The sequence below is a fragment of the Protopterus annectens genome, chromosome 1.part0, assembly GCF_019279795.1.
Source record: "Protopterus annectens isolate FY-2018-M chromosome 1.part0, PAN1.0, whole genome shotgun sequence".
Classification (NCBI taxonomy): domain Eukaryota; kingdom Metazoa; phylum Chordata; order Ceratodontiformes; family Protopteridae; genus Protopterus; species Protopterus annectens.
In genome coordinates, this window is record NC_056725.1 from 1,925,333,552 (window position 1) to 1,925,349,760 (window position 16,209).

The following is a 16,209-nucleotide window of genomic DNA, read 5'->3' on the forward strand; positions in this document are numbered from 1 at the left end:
TTGTGTCATCTTATGAGCATAGTCGTAGAGAATGTCGCTTAGTGCTAGGCATGTATTATGTCATGAGTCACATGTAGTTGAGAATATGTCAGTTGGTAGGATAATTTATATCAGTGTAATTGTTGTTGGGCTGAGCAGTGGTAGGTTCTATAGAATTTGTTAGCAATAAATTTTGCAATTTTGTTGTAATATTGTTGTAGTTTAGTACTTAGTGTAGCCTGAAAATTAATGAAGATTGGTGTCCATTATAAGAGTGATGGTAAGAGGTAGGTAGGTAGTTAACAGGGGTTGTTTCTTTGGGTTTACTAATAGAATTTTTTTGCTCTGTATAACATTCCTAGTTTCTGGTGATTTTGTTTTTTAAATTGTGTGTTGAATGCCATAGTCAGTGTAAGAATCTGATGTTGTCATTTTCATTCATTCCTCAACCTGTGGGTTTCAGATCCAACTCTGCCACTTTCCAAGATCAAGATCCAATGCTCAAGCTCCTCCTCTCCATCCCATAATGCTTCTATCCCTCAAAATACCTCAGATCTCATTTGCCACTCAGAGGAGAAGCATCAGGATTGCGTTGCTCCAATGTGAACTTCTGTAAGTTGACTTTGTCATTCTCCTTATCGGTCCTCCTTCCTCTCCTCCCACTTCTAATTCCTTCTTAGTTCTTAGTCATATGAAAAAAGCCTCCTTTGCAGTTTTAAAGGTAATTCAAATTTTGTCAGTAGTTTTTGTGGTTTTCTTCCTTTGTCTGGTCTCTATCTCTTCTCTCTTCTTTCATTCCCTTCTTTCTTTATCTTATATCTTTTTGGTTTATCATGGCTGAAAAATCAGATAAACCTTTGGGTTTTAAAAAATGCACTTCCTGTGGGCATAAGATTCCCTTGTCGGATGCACACAGGGAGTGCGTTTACTGTCTAGGCACTGCTTACCTAGACAGTTCTTGTGAGGTGTGTGGCATTTTTAATCCATGGGCTCTATCAGACTGCTGCAATAAGTTGGCTTTGAAGGGCTTACTTTCCCCTTCCACTCCCTCTACACCCTCTACTTCAATGGCTCAACCCCCCATTAAAAATCCCAAGGAAGCCAGGGAACACAGAAGGTATTCCCCTGAACATTTCTCTACTGAGCTGCTTAGGAAGGCACTGAAACCCTTGGGTCGGGTGATTGTGCTATCCACTCCCTGTGCTATCCTTGGAGCTGGGTGTTTCAGCTCAGAGCCCTCCTGACAAGGAGGTCTCATCCAAGCCTGTGTCCAGACCACCTTCCACATCTTCCTCCATTAGGTCTACCTGGAGTTTGTTGGAATGACAGACAGATAGGTTGAGACAATTTCTCAAGGAGCAGATTCAGATGGGGGTACTGCCGGCTTCATCCCCTTCTGGATCTGTGAGCAGACAGTTCCCCCTTTTTTAACAAAAGCATTGAACACAATAACCCTTCCTTGGAAGGTAAGCTGACAGATTTTGATGTTCAATTATCATGATGCAAGAAACTCCAACTGGAAAATGCCTCCCTAAGGGAATGCACTATACTAAAAGTGGTTCCCAAAGGTTTAAGGGTCTGGCGCTTTCCTACTGGTTTACAGCATGACTCTGTTTTGTACACTAAATTAGTTAACTTATTTGATAAATGTGGGCTTGACCTTTTAGAGCTTTTAATTAAACATAACAACAGTGAACTGGAACTGTTATTCAAAGGCCTTGCAATTCTAGACTCTGCCATCCATGAGGATCATGAGTATAGCAACATGAAATTTGAACATTACAGGATTTACACTAGCATTGACCAGCACATAACAAAACTGAAAGCTGGTAAACTGAACAAGCTGGACAGGGATGCAAAGGACTATGCTAATGGTATGGCCTACCCTAAACCTCCTGGTTCATACAAAAAATTTAAAGCCCCACGAGGGGAAAGTAATAAGCATTTACCACACCCTCCTGAAGTAACTGGCAATGATGAATGTAGGTTTGAAGAGACTGACAATGTGATTTTAAACTATGATGCTGAATTCCCAGAACTCAGGAGAAGTGAAAGAATTAGGAACAAAAGCCATTACAACAATAGGCAGCAACCACAGGGCGGCTACCAACCACAGGTTTTTCAGGGGGCAAGGCCAAAGAACAGGAACTGGAGAGCTTAGCTTCTCCACTAGTGCCTTCTGGTCACCGTGTTAATGTTAATGACTCCTTCATTAATGTAAACACCCCAACACCAGTGGACTCTGTTCAAGAAGCAGGTACCTATACAGTGGTTTTTAACCACCAAAAAGTCTTTTCAGTACACAATTATTCTACTTTATGTATAAATGAAACTACAGCTGACTTATTTTCTAAAGGAATGTCTTTTGTACCTGGTACGAGATTTAATGTTGTAGACACTATGTTAGATCTGAAACTTTATTTAAGAAAGTTGAATTTGACCTTACTACATGGTACTACCTCCCAAACTAATGTCAATGAAGGCAGCATTTTTAAGATCAGTTCTACTTACAACCCCCTTTGCACCCAAAATTAGCAATGTATGAAAAAGTTTGTGAACTAGATCTGTATAATTTAAATAAGAACAAATACAGGCCAGCTCAAACACTTCACAACATGAACCAAAGTGAACATGATTGTTTATTGAAACTGCAAGAACATGACATCAGGGTTATGAAACCTGACAAAAGGGGAAGGGTTGTAATCATGGACTCTTTCACATACAGTGACAAAATATTGGCTATGTTAGACACAGAAAATTACACGGACGTGTCCCTTAATGAATTAAATGCAGCATGTAGGAAAATCTACAGCCAGCTCACTGACATATTTCTAGAAAGAATCGACCTTTCCTTACATAACTATCTTAACATCATTAGCCCAAGGATACCAGTGTTCTTTGGTATTCCCAAGATCCACAAGAGCCTATCAGATCCACCTATGAGGCCCTTAGTGGATGGAAGACACTCCATTACCACTGCTTGTGCCCAATTTTTAGACCATGAGCTGAAGAAAATATTGCGTAATGAAAGCCAAATTTGTAAAGACTCCTGGACTTTTTTAGAACAAGTGAACAAAACCAGGTATGACGCAAGTGACATCATGGTCACTATAGATGTAAAAGACCTGTACACGGTCATCCCACAAGGAATTGGCCTCGAGTGGGTGGGTGACCTACTGTTGTTATACAAAGTTAACCAGGAGAAAATTTATCTAATTTTGGAATTATTAGAAATCATTTTTAAGAAACAACTATTTCTCCTTTAATGGCAGGTACTTTTTGCAGACCATAGGAGTGGCAATGGGTTCAGCTTGTGGTGAGGCATTTGCGAATATGGTAATGGCATATTGGGAAAGAAATTATGTATTTCAGTCTCAGTACTATTCTTCTAAGGTCAAACTGTATTATAGATACCAAGATGATATCAGCTTGATATGGAATGGGTCACTGGTTGTTTTGGAAGAGTTTTTGAGATACCTTAACACCACCACTACATTCCTGCAGTTCACTTGGGTGATTAACCTGGATTATATGAATTACCTTGATGTCCACTTATACAAAGACACACAAAATGAAAAGTATGCTACTAGAATCCACAGAAAGAGACCTATTCAAACTCATTCCTGCATTACACTAGCTCCCATCCCAAGCATCAAAAGAAGTCAGTAGCTAAAGGGCAATTAGTTCGAACAACCCGTATGATCTCCAGAGAAGAAGATTTTCTTATAGAATGCGACAACTTAAAAACTATGTTCTTGAGGAGGGAGTATCCAGCAGACTTGCTCAATGAGCTTATGCAGGAAGTGACAGGTAAAAGAAGAGTAGGGCATTTTAATCCCATAGCTGGGGAAAACACATTAGACAACAGCCCCTCTGAAGTTGAAGAGGGGAAACCTGAGTTGGAAAAAAGTTATTTTTGTAGATCTATGGTGCTTACATTCAACTCTGACTCATACCACTTGATGTCCATTTTTTATAAGAACTGGGACATTTTAATGGATGACTTGTGCATCAGGGCACAAATAGGAGAAAGATCTATAGTTACATACAGAAGGGGCTCAAACTTAAAAGACCTTCTTAGGAAAGGTTATAACTACACTAGAACAGGACGTGTAGGGATGTACAAATGTGAGTCTTGTAACTGGTGCCACAAGGTGAAATCAGGCAGCAAATATACAGTGAATAGTATAGACCATTATGTAAAAGGTAAATATAACTATCACTCCAAGACAGTGGTCTACATGGCTACATGTGACCAATGCCTAGCATTTTATGCAGGCAAAACAAAAAGGAAATTTAACGCCAGAATTTATAGGTTCATAGATTAGTACTAAGCTAACTGCCCTTGCGAGCCATTTTAAGCCTAGCCAATTATCCCTTGTGAGACTCAAACCCTGTACCTTGTGTTTGCAAGGCAAACACCTTGACCATTAGGCCACCTTCCCAACCAACCAAACTTGTGAACATAACTATGCCATAAGAAAGAATAATATTAACAATGCATTAGCGAGGCATATTCAGAACAATACTGGCCACAATTTCACATTTATGGCAATTGACCAGGTAGACATCAGTGACAAAAAGCCTTGGGGACTTCAGTTAGAGTGAAAGGAGTTAAGGTGGCAAATCTTACTACAGGCAGATAGATGGCCAGGGATACATGGCAGGACATCCATCTCTCCTGTATTGAAATTAAAAGCCCTAGAAAGGAACAAAATATCTCAAAACATTTGTTAAGCACAAGCACTTTTGTATGTATTTTGCTTTGGTAAACATTTTAGCATTATGTGAATATTTAATATGAGATTTTAAAAATGACTTTGGTTTTAGTTTTATTCTATTTATAACCATTCATGACACAAGTATGAGACTAATAATTTATCTTTTAATTATAAGTAAGTTTTAGTTGTATTTAAGATGCAACAGTTTCAACTGTAACATGGTCATCAAGGGGTTAATTAATGTTCTGTCTCAGTGTTGCTTAGCTAGCTGCCTCTCTTTGCTTACCCAGTCAGAGTTATTTTTATATGTATATAAATGGTTGTCTTACATTTTAATGGTGTCTGATGAAGTTAACACTTGTTTAACAAAAGCGCTCATGTTTTATTTGTTTTTCTTGTGGATTTTTATCATTAAATACAACTTTGGTTTATCATCACCTGAGTGATTTGTGCCTGTGAAACTCTGCCTGCCAGCATTTTTATTTATTTAGTTTGTTTTGCTGCTTCTGTTTTTTGAGTTTCTACCTGGAGTTTGTTGGAATGATAGACAGATAGGCTGAGACAATTTCTCAAGGGGCAGATTCAGATGGGGGTACTGCCGGCTTTGTCCCCTTCTGGATCCATGAGCAGACAGTTCCCCCTTTTGTCCTGTGGCTCCTTCTCTGATCTGACCTGCTGCTTCGGAGTTGTCAGATCCGATGGTGCCAAGAACCAAGACATTGGATCCAAGAGTGGCTTCCACTTCATTTCCAATGGTTTCCCTGATGTGCTCAGCTCTGATGGCTTTGGGGCTGAGCCTGGTGCTTCTTGGAGCCATACTTTTGATGTCTAGTTCAGAGGGGGTTAGTTTGACTCCTAGGTTGTCGGAGCCATCGCTTCCCCTCAGAGCCTCGACATGTGATAGCTCGGCCCCAACTCCTCCCTCAGAGTGGAGGGTGGTGGAGGTTCGGGAGACATCTGCTCTGATGACTTTGGCTCTAGAGGGACAACTCTCAGATCCTCACAGCCCATCTGCCTTTGAGGTGGTGAAGAGGGTCCTCACCCATCCTAGGGGTTTCCCAGTTATCCCACGATCAGAGCCCACCTCTGCCCCATGAAGTCTGTCCTTGAGGGCTGTCATCTTCCACCAGGACAGCTGGTTCTGCAAAGCCCCCAACCTCTTCCACTGTAGAACACCATTTTTCTTACATCTCCCTGGAGTATCCAACTGAGGAGGTCCATTGAAAGAAGAGGTGCAAAACTAGACACCTGGATTCCCTGCAGGAATCAGTCACTACAGACATGGATTTTGAGGAAGGGGAAGGGTCCCCCAGATTTCCACCCAAAGATGTCTCATTTGTGGACATCCTAGAGATCCTCCCCAAGAAGGGTAGATAGTCCTCCCAAAGCCCTAACCCAGAGGAGTCAGTGCTCTTGGAGACTTTTGGCACTGGCCTGTCTACATCCTGAGTGTCCCTCCCCCAGTGGATCCTCTGATCGAGCTAATTTCCAGTAGGGCATGGAAGGATCCAGACACCATAGAGCCCATACCCAAGCAGGCTGATAGGGTCTTAAGTGCTCCTGTGGACAAACCTCACTGGACTAAAGAGATCCTGGTAGATGCCATGATTGTCACAGCAGCCACCAAAAAGGAGCTAGCTCAGGAGAGCTCCTCTGTCCATCTCCCTAACAGGGAGTCTAGGGCTTTGGACAGGTTTGGCAAGAGGGTTTATGCTTCATTTACTTTTTCATTATGAGCGTTGAACTGTTTATCCCATTTTACCAGGCTACAGAGGGACCTAATCAAGGAACTTTCTAGCTCGGTCCCCAAGTCCGTGTTTGAAGAGGAATGCAAGATATTTTCCTCTAGAATGGCCACTGTCCAATCAATTTCTCATTCTTCTATGAGGCTGATTGCCCGTGCAGCTGAAGGCACCTCCAGGGCCACCTATTCTGGCATTGCCATTAGGTTTCATGCCTGGATGTGGCTGTGTGACTTTGCAGAACCTTTCAAGGTGTCATTTGTCAATGCACCCGTTGATGGTTCACCTCTGTTTGACCCAACAGTTCATGACACTCTTCAGCAGCAAGAAGGATGGGAAGACTTTATCTGCCATTGGAATCAGTTTTTTTACTCCACAAAGATCCTTTTCTGGAATCAGCATGGAGGAAAAAACTGTGCTTCAGAAAATCTCAACGTCCTTTCAAGGATTCTCAGGCAGACTTTTCTACTAGAGGCAGAGGGAGTAACAGTTACAATGGTAGACACCACCCTAGGGGCAGAGGGGGGTCTACAAAATCAAGGGTCTCAGGATTCTTCCTTGGACAGAACCTTTCAGCACTCTTGAAGGGTTGCCCAACTGTTTGTCTCTGAGAGAAATTTATTCCAATATAATAGGTCACCCTTCTTAAATTCTAACATTTTCTGAGTATCAAAAGATATCAAACATTCATTTGTGTAAGCAACATGAAACATAATTATTAACAAATTCTTAATTAACTGATTAGAAAACATAAGCTTTTTAAACAACAGCAATATTTGGTTTATAAGAGGTGTGAAAACAAGTTTTGACCTTTCACTTTGAATGTATATTTTTAAAATCCATATAAAGATGTCTGAGTATATGGTTCAAACAATGTCCTATTACTATTAAGAGGCAAGGATTCATGTATTGATTTCCAATATGATGTATAAGAAGTATTATTCCAAAGCAACACAATGTTAATAAATGTGGAGTTTAAATAAAAATCAATATTTGGAAACCCTATACCTCCTTCCTCCCAGCTTGTGGTGTGCCAGAGAAGAGAAATTCTTTTTTTTTTTTTTTTTTTTTGGGGGGGGGGGATACCAAAAAAAGTTGAGTAATAAGTTATTCATTTTCTGTTTAATTTTGATAGGTGGGGGAATTATTAGAGCTTGGCCAATAAATGAGATTTTAGGTAACAGTATCATTTTGATTAAAGTTAGTCTGTCTTCAAATGTGAAGAAAAGTCTGTTCCATCTGTCTATTAGACTAGTAATTGAGTTTATATGTTGTTGGTAATTAGATGTGAGTGATTTTTTTATAATTAGATTCAATAATGATACCTAGATATCTAATATGTGCACCCTCCAAGTTTATGTCTCTTTTTGATCTAAGTTTCATAGTAACATTTTTATTCACTAGAATTATCTGAGTTTTGCTGTGATTGAATTTTGGACCAGAGATGTTTGCAAAGAAGTCTAGATTATGTAATAGGTGATCTACTGAATTTTTAAGATCATTAGAAGTTATTAGTAGATCATCAGCAAACAGTTGTATCTTGGGGGATAATTTATCTGACGCTTTATATCTTTTAACGCTGTCATTATTTCTAACATAATTTGCAAAAGGCTCAATAGCCAGGGCAAGGAGCAATGGGGAGGGGGGCCACCCCTGTTTAGTACCTCTTAATATTTTGAATGGGCTACATAGAGAATATCCAATCTTTACATAGGCTATGGACTTTTCATATAATTTTTTAATTAATCCTATAAAGTTTGGGAAGAAATTGTATTTTTGCAGAGCTTTAAATAGATATGGCCAACTTAGGGGGTCGACAGCTTTATCTATATCAAGGCTTAAAACATAAAGCTCTTTTTTTCTTGTTTGCTAAGTCTATTAAGGACAATAATCTAATTACATTGTCTTGTACCTTTCTGTTTTTGATAAACCCAGTTTGGTCTTCATTAATTAATATTGTAAGAATATTATTTAATCTGTCTGATAAAATAGATATTAATATCTTGTAATCAATGTTAAGCAAAGAAATTGACTTGTATGATGTGCAAAGGTTGGGCTCTTTATTTGGTTTTAAGATAGGAAAGACTATAGAATATTTCCATGAGAGAGGGATGTTTGCTGTAGTTTTAACTTCTTAAAATGCATTGAGTAAGATTTCCAAGATTTTCTCAGGTAAGAGTTTGTAAAATTCTGGAATTAGACAATCCGGCCCTGGTGTCTTTTTTGTGTTAAGATTTTTTATTTGTTTCTTTAATTCTTTAAAGGAAAAGGGTTTCTATATGTTATTAATATTGTGTTTGGGTAGCTTCTTTTGAATATTATCAGCAAGAAAGTTGTCTATACTTTTGTTATCACTTGTAGATGAGTTATTATTAATATTCTTGTAATATTTTTTAAAACATAAGATATTTTTTAGATCTGTAACTTTGATAGTCTGATTATTTCTAGTGTATATTATTTCTTTTATATGACTTTTTTCATTTAAATATTTAGATCTAATCGCAATCCTGTGCATACTCTTGGGATTAATTGAGTAGGATTCTAATCTGAGTTTTCCAGATTTATTGATATTTTATGCTGCATGATATCCTGATATTCCTTGTTCAGTTTACATATGTCAGCTAATGCAGATTTGTCATTGGATGTAAGTTTTAGTTTTAGTTCATCAATTTCTTTTTGTATGTCTACCAGTTTTTATCTCACTCTATCCTTTTATTTATATACCAACTTTTGACTTTAACATGTAAGACTACCTTGAAACTGTCCCATAGGATAATATCTGAAACCTCTCCATTATTACTGGTGTCTAGGTAAAGCTTTATTTCATCTAGAAACCATTCTTTAAATCCTTGTACTGTTACTAGATGAGCAGGTAGTCTTTGGCAGAAGTTTAAGGGGTCAGAATTAAGTGTTACATTGAAGGTGACAGCATTGTGGTCAGACATAGGGCATGATGTCAGCATTACATTATCAGTTTTGGCCAGTAAAGAACTGGTTACAAAGACTGTGTCTGTGTTGGTCTGTGTGCCAAATCTATAAGAGTAGTGGGAATATTTCAGGAAGGATAATATTTTTATACCATCAGTGTCAATTAGGTTTCTGTCTTTTATATAGTTGTTCAAGTGCTTGTGGCAACAGGGGTCATCTTGAAGGGCTTAGAGTTTGTGGTATCAGAGGAGGACATGATACAATTAAAATCACCTGCTTATAGTAACTCACCTTTAGACTTTAATGTTATGGTATCTAAATGTTTTTTCACAGTTTTAGTCCCAATGTCTGGTATCCAATAAGTGTTTGCAAAAGTGTACATCTTTTTATCTAGTTTTAGTATGACTAAAGCAAGCATACCATCTGGAATTCTCATTGATTTTCTGTGTAAAATTAAGGCAGCTGTTCTTTTGTGGTTGTAGTTTGAACTTACCAAAATCTTATAATCCATAAAGGTTAATTTGTATAGATCTCCTGTTACTAAGTGGGATTCCTGAATTAATGCAAAATCTGCTTTCTGTAGCATTAAATATTTGTTGACACTACTCCTTTTCATGTGGTTGTTCAACCCACTGACATCAATAGATATGTTAAATATCATTTGATGGAGACTGCTATTATAAGTAAAACTGAAAAGTGCTTTCCTTGATTCATTATGACAAATACATTTTTTTAAAACTGTTATGGACAATTTAAAAACTTTAAATTTGAAAATAAAACTGAGTATTTTAATAACCTTCTGCATGGATAAAGTATATCCAGGCTTACTATATCTCTCATAGAAGCCACAAACTAACCCTCTCGTGACATCTAGTGGGAATTTCTAGCTACTGCAGGTTAATAGCAAGCAGAGGGGAAACTGCATGTACATTAAAACATACAAAAGGAAAATTCAATTTAATATACTATGTATGCATGAACTAAGAACATGAAGCTGTATACAATTTCTTAAAATTCTTTTTTATCTAAGCAGACTAAGATAAATTGACTAATCCTAATAATAATTTGTTGCTATGAGTAAATACAGAACTGTAATGTCATTAAAGCAGACAGGAAAAAAGTGCATTTAAAACTGTCACTGTCAGAAACATATTTGTAATTCTTATTTAAATATAAATGTAATTCAGATTAAATAATTCACTATTTACAGTAAAACATATGCTTATAAGACTGTTTAGATAAAAAATAATTGCTAAATGAATGAAAACACAGTTCAAACGATCATTCTTGAATCTGACTGGCTGCTAGAGTTCAGTGAAGAGAAACAAGTTTAGAGGTCATGCCTACTTCCTGGAAGACAGCACAGATTGTTTCTTCCGAGTCTGTGAGCTAACTGAAGCCTTTAGAAGCTTCAGATTGTCATAAAAGTTGTCAAAATTCCATCAAAAAAGTAAGTAGGCAGGAATTGTCTAGTGAAGTGAAGCTTTTAAGCATAACTTGTAAAATGATGAATATTTAAAATAAAGGCTCCAAATTACCAACCATACAAAGCTATAAAATATATTAGCTAAATGGAGCACATTACAGAAATTCAGTTAAGTAGTAAATGTATATATAATAATAAAATGTCACCACTTTCTTTTTAATTACTTAACAGTAACACAGTAAGCATTTCTCTCTCCTCCAGTGATTAAATATTATGACACTAGGCTAAAATAGAAAAGGAATGCACATACATGAAGAAATAAGTATACCATAAACAAGAAATATATATAAACATATGAAATGAACAAGTGATTTTATACCATTTCACTAGTGCTATGCCATGTATATAAAGAGAGAAAAGTATAAAATAATAGTTTGCAGTTGGACAAGATTTTGATTTACTTGAATTTTGAGTAATATATATTATTTATAAAGTTAGCATTGTTGTGGGAAAGATAACAGGGGAGAAAAAAAGTTACATTACCTTCTGTGTATGATTCCACATTATTTAGAAAGGAGAAAACAAAAACTTGCATGAAATGTGAAGTTATGTATGATCATTTGTCTTTGGGTTTCTTTTTTTCTTTAATAGTCCAGTCATTTTTGAAGCTTGTCTTTTTAAGTTCATTGAATAATCCATGGGTTCAGGTTGACTTCAAATGTTCTTTTTTTGACAAATGTGGATGCTTCTTTGACAGAGTCAAAAGTTTTCTTTCCTTCTGGCAAGGATAGTCTTAATCTTGCTAGAGAAATGAGTTGTGCTTTGATTCCTTCCCTTTTTAAATAATTTTATTAGAGGGACACATGCTCTTCTTTTGGACATTACAAGAGGTGAAAAGTTGTTGTCAAACCTGATAGTTTGGGCACCAATTTTTTAATGGAGCAAGGGACCAGGCAGTTCTTAAAACAAGATCTTTGTCTTGAGTGGAGATAAATCTTACAATAATAATTCTTGGATGGCTGTTTTTACTGGATAGAGACATTGTAGTTAAAGACCTGTATGCCCTTTCTATCCTGAAGGATAGTGCTACAGGTAAGTTGGGGATTTTAGAAATCCAAGAAGTCAGGAAATTAACCATATTGTCCTCTTCCATCTGCTCCTGAATGCCATAGATTTTTATGTTGTTTCTCCTGGTTCTATTTTCAGTATCATCTATCATTTCAATGAGTCTGGTGTTTTCTTGAAGAAGAAAGTCTATGTTATTTTCTTTTTCTGTTAACCTGTGGACTATATCTGTTACAGAATCTTCCAAAGCAGCAATCTGGGCAGTTTGTTGTTTAAGGAATTCATTTAATAAGGTTATTTGTTTGGTGGTATCTTATTTTATACTGTCCACTTTTAAGTTTAATTTGTCTTTTTTAACCACCAAGTCTTGAACTGTAGTAAGGATTGCCTTTATTTCTTTCTTCATTGGAGTTTCTTGCTGAAACAATTTAGAGCTGCTCATCTTCCTTTGTGAATGTGGTTTCACTTCCCTTATATTTGAAAGTTTGACAGGAAAATATGAAAATTCTAGCTTAAAAATTATACGAACTTGTAGCTTACGACTTCTAGAATCTGATTTTACTAGTTTCAGATCTTTGTTGGTAAAATTAAAGAAAAAAATCCTGTCAGGAAAAATGAAGACTGCAGACCTCAAGAACTCTGCTGTTTTCAACTTGCCATCCAAGCCACACCCCCAAGTATCTTTGTTATACCTCTATTTTATGAATAAGATTGAAAAGTCTGTGAGATGATTTCCTTGAGTGCGTAACCCACCTTGTCCAAGAATGCTGTTGTCTGAGCTTGTTGCATAAGCACAACTGGTTCTCAGAATTTTCCCTTGTGTGATAGGGATGAGTGCAATTAGGGATACAGAGACTAGAGAAGAGGGGAATGGAATTTACTTGAGGAACTTAGCAAAGGAACCAATGTATTGGGAACAAATAAAGAAGAAAAGTTAATAGAGTGGGAAGAGGCCAAGAAGACATTTGGATTGCTGGCTATTGATTGCCTTCCCTATCACAGATTGATGTCCAAATACTGACAAAAAGAAAGGGATAGGGGATTCCTAAATTAAAAGATCTGGACTGGTTGAGTTTTCAATTGAACCTAGAACAGATGCTGTTGTTAAAAGAGGGATAATTAGTAGTGCATATAAAGTATTTCCAATAACTATAGGAATCAGAAGAGGTCAGAAAAGATTGGAAAGAGAAATTGGATATGCAATTCACAAAGAAACAATGGGAGGACATATGTATGGCTCCCAAATATGCAACAAAGTCTAGAAGATTTAGGATTTTTGCCTGAAGAGTTTGCATAGATACTTTTATACCCCAAGCAGACTCCAAAGAATTTTTCCTCAGGTAGATGGCAAATGGAGGTGTGATGGGGAAGAAGTAAGTAACTGGGAATATATGTTTTGGGAGTGTAATGAGTTGGCAGACTTTAAAAATTCCCTACAGAGTATTTTGTCAGGAATCCTGAGCAAGCAAATGAGCGTTATAAGGAAATTATTTTTCTGAGCTGGGATACAGGATCTGAATTGCCTAGACATAGCCTTGTTAAGTTTAATTCTGATGGCTGCCAAAAAAGTAAATACTAGAAAATGGAAATCAAAATCTAAAGCAGCTATACACTTGAAGTAGTGAATATTGTAACAGGTAAAAGAACAGAAAGTGCTATCTTTAGAAAAGGGTAGGAGTAAATTACATAAATTACATAAAAAATAGAATACAATCTATATCTAATGCAGCCATGAGGTTAATCTCACATGCTGCAGAAGTTACCTCAAAGGCCGCTGGTTCAGCCATTGCCATAAGGAAACATGCCTGGATGTGGCTTTGTGAATTTTTGGAACCTTTTAAGGCATCTGTCACAAAAGGAAATATTGCCAGCCCAGATCATTAGAATTTTGTAAATAATTATATGGCATTTGTGAATATTAATATGATTTGTATAGAAATGTGAGAGAAGGAGACACTGCCAGCCCAGCTATCTGGAATTTTGTAAATAATTGTATGTAAGTTGTGAATATCAACACAATTCATATGCTTGTGTTGCCAGTGTATTAGAACTGTATGTTATGTATATATCAGACTGCTGGTACAGATGTGTATAAAGTACTTAGCTTAAAGATGTATCCGCAATGTACCCTACTGGAAGAGAACAGAACTGTATATACACTATTTTAGCTTGTAAATGTATAGATTTTTAACAGTGGTAAGTGGAAAATAAATAACTTGAAAAACTTCAGGAAAATAGTTGAAATTAATTTTTTATATAACCATGTAATAAAAGAGATGGTTTCAATGCAGCCAGGAGACAGGATATCTAAAACTAGGGAGTCTTCTGCATTGTTTTGTAAGTGCTTTATTATTTTATGTCTTCCAGCAGTTGCAAACATCTGAAGGTTATGCATTTTCACAGGGAGATATTAAATGCTAGCAGTTTCTAGCAATGGTTGTTGAGCCTGGGAACTGAAGTCAGATGACAAAAAGTGATGTCATGACACAAGTATCCCAGCAGTAATATCTGATATTAATTTAAGAACTCTCTAAGAGAGTGACTGAGAATTTTGCATCTGTCTTTGACCTGACAACAACATCAGCTAGAAGATCCATTCACCACACTTGCTATGAGCAAGTAAGTCTAGGGTACAGTAATTTCTCTTAGATACAATTAGGAATATTCCAAAAAAGAATGTTCCCCATTAGGTAAACAGTCCCCATTGTAAAATGTAGGCAAGACAGTAGAAAACAGCAACGGTAAACTGAAGCACGACTTGTATCACCATTCAGTAAAATAAAATCAAACTTATTTTCAAGTAGGTAAGTGCTTTCACCACAAAATGTGGCTTCATCAGACCATTTACAAGTAAAAGTGCATAAACTGCCAAACATTTCCATTTATACCTAACACCTCCCCCTAATTAAATTCAAATGTTTGTTGTAGCAAATCAATTCAACACAAAACGCCCCCTAGTTACTTGACATCATAAACAGATTAAAACAGCAACACATTAACTATTTAGTTGCTCATACATAAATAAAATCCACATTATAATACTCAGAGTTCATCACATAATAAAATTGTATGCCCGCTCCACTTTAAAATATATGCATATCTCATCCTTAGCAGCATAGATTACATATTTGTTTGATGTATTTAAGCTCTTAGCGTACTTGCATATCTGTTTGGTGGCACTGTGAGCCACTTCTAATAGCCTTGTTCTTTGTCAATCTACCATTTGGATTAATAGTAACATTACACAGTAGAATTGGACACCCTTAGTTAAGCGCCTTAAAGTAGCTGATAAGGGGTTCTGGTGGCAATGATAACTACATGATAGTCAAGGCAGAAGAGGGCATAACTAGTAAACCTGTGCCAGCCTTTCCCAGATATATGTGTGTGTGTGTGTGTGTGTGTGTGTGTGTGTGTGTGTGTGTGTGTGTGTGTGTGTGTGTGTATATGTGTGTGTGTAAAACAAATCTCCAAGAATGTGTGTGTCAGCTACTTGGGCAGGGACACGAAGCACTAGATGGACAGAGAGAGTGTTGGAGGACTTGGCTTGGACCCCTGGCTAAGGACTCAGCTCTATAGCTGTGCCAGTCAGGAGTCTTACTGGGGATCTGGAGAAAGAGGGAGAAACCAGCCCCAGACTGACTGTGGTCTCTGTGTGCTCTTAAGGGAAATTGCATTTTACTGTATCTTTACTTGACATTGTCCCAGTGTGTACATTCCCCACTGTTGCCAGTGGTGAGAATTGAGGCTCCTTGATTACTGGGCCAATGGTGGGGTGTCACAGCATCATTCATCAATGCTTCTTTTGATGGATCATCACTGATTGGCTGAACCATGAAAGGGACCCTCTCCCATTGTGAAAAGGATGAAAAGACCTTGTGTGCTGTCAGAATATGCTTTTCTATCCCACAGATACCATTTTCCTGGAAGGCCTGCAATGCTAGGAGCACCGTTCTCATCTCTAAAACACTGATATGCAGATCGGTTTCCTGTATCAACCACATGCCTTGAATAGTCCATCCCAAGTAATGCCCCCACAGATGTATCTCAGTTGGGATGTGGGGGCATTACTTTTGATGGACTGTTCAAGGCATGTGGTTGACACAGGAGACCAATCTGCACATCAGTGTTTTAGAGATGAGAGCAGTGCTTCTATCATTGCAGGCCTTAAAGAGCTCTCTTCCTCTAGGGACTATTGTGATACAGATGGACAGCATGTCAGTAGTCTGGTACATCAACAAAAAGGGGGGAACCAGATCTTACCCTCTTTATTGAGAAGCAATGAGTGTTTGGCAATGGGCAATCTCACTCAACTGCTTGCTATTAGCAATGCATATGCTGGGGAAATCCA